Here is a 6,194-nt window from a genome sequence, read left to right as displayed (position 1 = left end):
TGTTTTGCAATATACTATGTAGCCTGTCCAAGCCAAGAACCTGGAATAAAGGTAAAATAGCAAAAATGTCAGGTCATTTGGAAAACAGGCCCAGTAAGAAACCTTGGGCCAATATTTTCAAAATCTAATGAATTTGATAATTTTGTAAAAGAAAACGGATCTGAACTAGAAATCTGGGACTATTGTAAATATTCTGGAATTATATGAAAGAAGATCAGAATATCAGGGGAGTAGATTGCGTTCCTTCAATTGTGTTTCATCAAGGTGCCACATAACTTTTGAGTGTTTTTGGAAATTGAGCGTTTCCTGCAATTGGAATGCTTTGTTTTGTAGTATATTGCTTCCATTAAGCCATGATTTTTTCTGTGTCTTCCACATATTACTCTTAATTTTGCCTTTCAAGACAATCTCACATTTTGGTCTTCCTAATATTGGAACCAACAAAAATAATGCTACTTCCATCTTTCAAGCTGTTTCTAGTTTCTAAATTATTTTTTTGGACAAAGTTTTATGTTCATTATTGTCTCACTTTTTTTTGAATGCTGTCTAGCTTTCCCTGTGTTGTTTAAATGTCTATATTATACAAATGATCCAGAACCCTACTTAACAGCAAAACTCTAGAGTATGCACTTTATTTTTCGTAGTGATATATGATTGACATATATTAGTTTCAGGTATACAACATAATGATTCAATATTTGTATAGTTGATATTTGTATATAAGTCTAGTTAACATCCATCAACTGTATTTTTTCTTATTGCCACCCATAGCTAATTCTTTCCCAGCTTTGTTGAGGTGTAATTGACAAAATTGTAAGATATTTAAAGTGTATGTCGTGATGATTTGATATACACATGTTGTGAAAGATTCCTCCATCTTGTTAATACATTCATCACCTCCTATTTATCTCTATTTTGGTGAGTTGTTTTCATTTTTTAAGAAATGTGGCATCAGATGTCCAAGATGCATAGAGTAGATCATAAAGGCTCTACATATTGTTCTTTGATAATTTATTATTCCATTTAGCATTCATTTATTTGGCTCTGCGTGGCGGTGGAAGGAGGAGAGAGGAGTGTAAGGGTGGGAGAGATGATGACAAAGTATGGCTATCGTGAGGAACTCGATGGAAATATATAAGTGTATACAGTTACACTACCCCAGGTAAGTACTGTTTCAGAGAAATGAAGATGGAGCAGCTGCTATTAAGGCACAGGCGATGGAGCAGCTAAGTGGCCGGAAGAATCAGGAATGAGTTCGATCAGGAGGGACTGCTTGAGCTGATCTCCAAAATGAACAAATTTGCCATCAAAGAAATTGGATGGAAGGTTGTTTGCTCTAGGCAGAGAGTAAGACGTGCAAAGACTTGAATCATTAAAAAGGTCTGATACAAAATTACTGAGTTGGAAGGGTATGTTGTGTGTTGTTAGTGGAAGAAACCAGTGCTTTAATATCGGGCAGATTTGTTTTATGATTCCACCATTTATTAGCTCTTTGTTGTAAACAAGCTCCTTGATCTTGCCTGAGGCTTTATTTAAATTTTCCCTTCCGTTTGTAGTAGGTACTTGGCAGTTTTGTTTCAAGAATTAAATGGTAATGCTTCTCACGTGATTTCAGTAAACACTAGCAGCTAATAATGTTAGTACACCTAGGTGGGGGGAGGCTTTGAGCTCAGCCCCTGGCATGCATTCACCAGTTACAACTCTTGAAAACTGTGCTGGAATATATTAAGAAATGTTCTTATCTCCCTCTCTTCCCACACCAAGGTATAACTCTTTTGTTTTGAGGAGAAAGAAACATCTCTCTCCATTCTGTAGGCCACATACATTCTTTAGACTGTAAGCATTATGATTAGGACCCCAATTCTCTTCTTCCTCTTCAGGATGCTTCAGCCCAGGGTTCCTGTTAGACCACTGATGTCCTTTGTGCTCCGTCTCTCCTAGTTACCATCCCCACACTCACATAATGGGAGGGTGTTTGAGCCTAGGCAATGCCTTTGCCATTGTAAAGTGGTGGCCCTTGGAAGAATACTTTGCTTTGGGTCTTCAGCAAGGTATAGGCTTGACATCATGAGTTGGGAGTGGAGGTTCAAGGGAAGTACACTTGTTACTTATCCTTTAGACCTCTTCACCGCACATAGGATTAAAGCAAGTTTAGCTGGTAGACTAAGCCAGTGGCCATAGCCTCCCCAACACTCTCACTTCTAGTAGGAGAAAAGAGAAGGTGTGAGGTGGGGAACGAGTAAAAACAGAAAGGGACAACGAGGTGAAATACGAACTTTGATAGCATCACTATTTTGAACTAACAGACCCTGCTTTGGTTAGTTTTTTCATGGATTAATAGAAGTTTCAGATTCCTAGCTGGTGACCATGCCTACAAAGTAACTTTACAAGGGGATGTTACAACATCTGTATCCTGGTTTGCATGTGACTTGCTTTCTGTATACAGTAGAATGTCAAATTTGAGGGGTTCAGTGTCAGGTCTCTACTTAGCCATGGTCACAAAGAGGAGCCCCCAAGTATGAAAGGATGAGTAAGGTATAGAGGTGAGGGGTGAGGAGTAGAGGGGACATCTGCCAGGATGATTGGAAGGGTAGGAATCCTCTGTTGTCTAGTAGGGATAGAAGGGGGACTCCCCTTTGAGTCATCTTTGTAGAGTTCTGAATTGTAAAAGTAGGAGCTGATGTCTCTGTATCCCAGTTCTAAGATCTAGAAATGTTTAGATTTTATAGCACGGAGTTTTTATAGCATTCTCTGACCCATAGTCTCAGGTTCAAGTGGGAAAGTACAAACTCTTAGCATTACCTGTGTAGCAGGGGCCTTTCTGACTGTTGGAAGGCCTCACTTGGCAAGAATGACACAAATGAGGGCTTTGGTTCAGTACTTTAAACAGTATCTTGTCTAAGAACCACATATTCTGGGCTTCCCTGGTGGCACAGTGGTTAAGACTCCCCTACCAATGCAGGGGACACAGCTTCAAGCCCTGGTCTGGGAAGATCCCACATTGCCATGGAGCAACGAAGCCTGTGCACCACAACTACTGAGCCTGTGCTCTAGAGCCTGCAAGCCACAACTACTGAAGCCCATGTGCCTAGAGCCCGTGCTCCACAACAAGAGAAGCCACAGCAATGAGAAGCCCGTGCACTGCAGCAAAGAATAAGCCCCTCTCACCGCAACTAGAGAAAGCCTGCGTGCAGAAACGACCCAACGCAGCCAAAAATAAATAAATAAAATTTAAAAAAAAACAACCACCACATTTTCTGACCTCGAATAAAAAGAGGGCAAGTTAGGAATGCTTTTAATGTTGGCAGAGTTGAGATAAGGGGTGAAATTAGAGATGACTAATTTCACTACTGGCTTTAAAAGTGAGCAACCAGGGCAGGACAGGAATAAAGACGCAGACATAGAGAATGGACCTGAGGACATGGGGAGGGGGAAGGGTAAGCTAGGACGAAGTGAGAGAGTGGCATTGACATATACTACCAAATGTAAAATAGCTAGCTAGTGGGAAGCAGCTGCATAGCACAGGGAGATCAGCTTGGTTCTTTGTGACCACCAGAGGGGTGGGACAGGGAGGGTTGGGGAGAGATGCAAGAGGGAGGAGATATGGGGATGTATGTATATGTATAGCTGATTCACTTTGTTATGCAGCAGAAACGAACACACCATTGGAAAACAATTATACTTCAATAAAGATGTTTAAAAAAAAGTGAGCAACCACTGGTAGTACAGGAACTAGTTTATAAACAGTCTAGTAGAAGTAGTCATCCTTTTAATAAAGTTGTACTTTTTAAAATAACATTTTTAAAAACGTTATTTTTGGCTGCATTGGGTCTTTGTTGCTGGACGCGGGCTTTCTCTAGTTGCGGTGAGCAGGGGCTACTCTTCGTTGCGGTGCGCAGGCTCCTCATTGCGGTGGCTTCTCTTGTTGCAGAGCACGGGCTCTAGGCGCCCGGGCTTCAGGAATTGTGGCTCGCCAGCTCTAGAGCACAGGCTTAGCAATTGTGGCACACGGGCTTAAGCTGCTCCACGGCATGTGGGATCTTCCCGGACCAGGGCTCGAACCCATGTCCTCTGCATTGGCAGGCGGATTCTTAACCACTGCGCCACCAGGGAAGCCCTGTTATACTTCTGCTAGCTTGATTAATTGTTGAACCTTCTTCCTTCCAGTTATATGTGACTATGTCTCAGTCCTTCCTGATTTGGGTTCACTATCTGCTCTCCCTGGATTACTCATCTTACTCATTGTTCTCTTCCCTAGTTTACTGCAGTATCTATGTAGAAATATACCTGTAATTTATAAACAGATATATCATTTAAATTTTTTTAATTAATTCAGTTTTCTTTATTGTAAGCTGCTATTGAAGTATGATGAAATTTTTTTAACATGAGTCTTGCATGAGAGATGTGGCAAAAATCTTTGAATATACATTTTATTTAAAAATCTTTTGGAGCCACAAGCAAGATTTAGGTGGAGCCATATGTAGTGTTGCTTTTGAATACAGATATGAGTATGTATACTGTGGAGTTCTCAGGGTGGGTATATCAGGATTAGCTGGGTGGTATTTCTTCCTCAATTCCATCACTGGGTTGTGATGAGGGATAATGTGTTGCAAGTGTCAGTGTCTGGAGACAAAAAGAAATTGACAGCCTCTGTTACATTGTATGTTTTCATCCTTAAATGCTGACCAAGATATCTTCATAGTTACATATATTTCAGAAAACAAAGGTTGTGTGTGACAAGAAATGTTGGGTGTTTCTTTGTTTGTTTCCAAGGGCTAAGTGGGGACTCTGGAGTCAGACCTGTCTGTGTTCGAGGCTCTACCACATGCTAACTATATGACCCTGGTTTAGTTAACTTCTCTACACTTTGTCTTTCTCATTTGTAAAATGGGGCTATTGATAGTACCTACATCAGAGGATTGTCATGAGCATTTAATGGGACAGTAAAATAGATCATAAAGGAAGCCTCGATAAATGTTAACTATTACATTATTACAATTGTTATTAGTCACTAGGTATAATGTTTCTGTGTTTCTTTTGCATTGGAGCAATAGAGTGTTGCTCATACTAACTAACTTAAGATCATTGTTATCTCTCATGATTTATCTGTTGTCTGCTTCTTGGAGAAGTTAACTATGCCCTTCTAAACAGATATATCACTGATATAAACCATTACAGTCAATATTTGTTGAATGAATGCACATGAGCTGTAACAGTTCTCTGGAGTTGCACTCAGCTGATTTTGTTGTTCATATCACCACTCAATAGCCTTCTGTTCTAAAATGCTGTTGGATTGGCACTAAAAATTACCTATGAAGCACTTATATTGGGGAACAAACAAAACCTGGAATGTTGAATATCTTGAATTATTATGTCAATGAAATCTTGAAAAAAATGGGAGTGTTGGGAATCCAGCAGTGTTATTTCCCCAAATAATTATATCTCTAATTCAAGTGAGTAGAGCTAGACAGTCTAAGGGTTATTTAATCTAGCCTTAATTTTATACACATGAGGAAAACTGACTTAGCAAGGTTAAGGAACTTGTCCAAGATCAGATTGTCATGTAGAGCTGCGTGAATAGAATATTTTCATTTTCTTCACAAGTTCAGAGCTCCTTCCCAGCTCTTTCCCTTCTCTGACACTTATTTTAGGAGCCCATACCCACATAACACCTCTTAGTGTTAGAGTTCTTCCTGAGAACATTCTGCAGTGGGTAATGGTGGACTATGGCAGCAGTGGGAACATGTATTGAGTCTTTTCCCACAAATGTCTGAAAATTAAATGTATGGCATTGATTTTGAGGTGACAAAATATTTAAAATAAATTAAGTTTTATCTGTGGGACCAGTAAGGGGATTTCCTCATCTTGTTACCGGGGTACTATAAAACATAGTTTTTTTCTTGTTTAATTTTCCTTGTATATTTGTTACTGGTGTGAATCATTACATTATTGTCTTTGAGACAAGGGTCTATATCTTCTATGATACTGTAACAGTCTCCAGTGTCTGGTCATCTGAAAGTTGGCAATAGATAAGACACATTTGCATAATAAGAGCATTGATCAGTCTTGTTACTGGTAGACATTTCAAAGGAAGTAATCAAATAATTGCCAACTTTATCTTATTAGCTTTTTCTACCTGAATCATAGAAGGCAGATAACTTGGAGATGGGGGCCCGCTGGGGAAATGTTCTTAT

Source organism: Orcinus orca, chromosome 15 (assembly GCF_937001465.1).
Source record: "Orcinus orca chromosome 15, mOrcOrc1.1, whole genome shotgun sequence".
NCBI classification, from domain to species: Eukaryota; Metazoa; Chordata; class Mammalia; order Artiodactyla; family Delphinidae; genus Orcinus; species Orcinus orca.
This window is presented reverse-complemented; position numbering follows the sequence as displayed.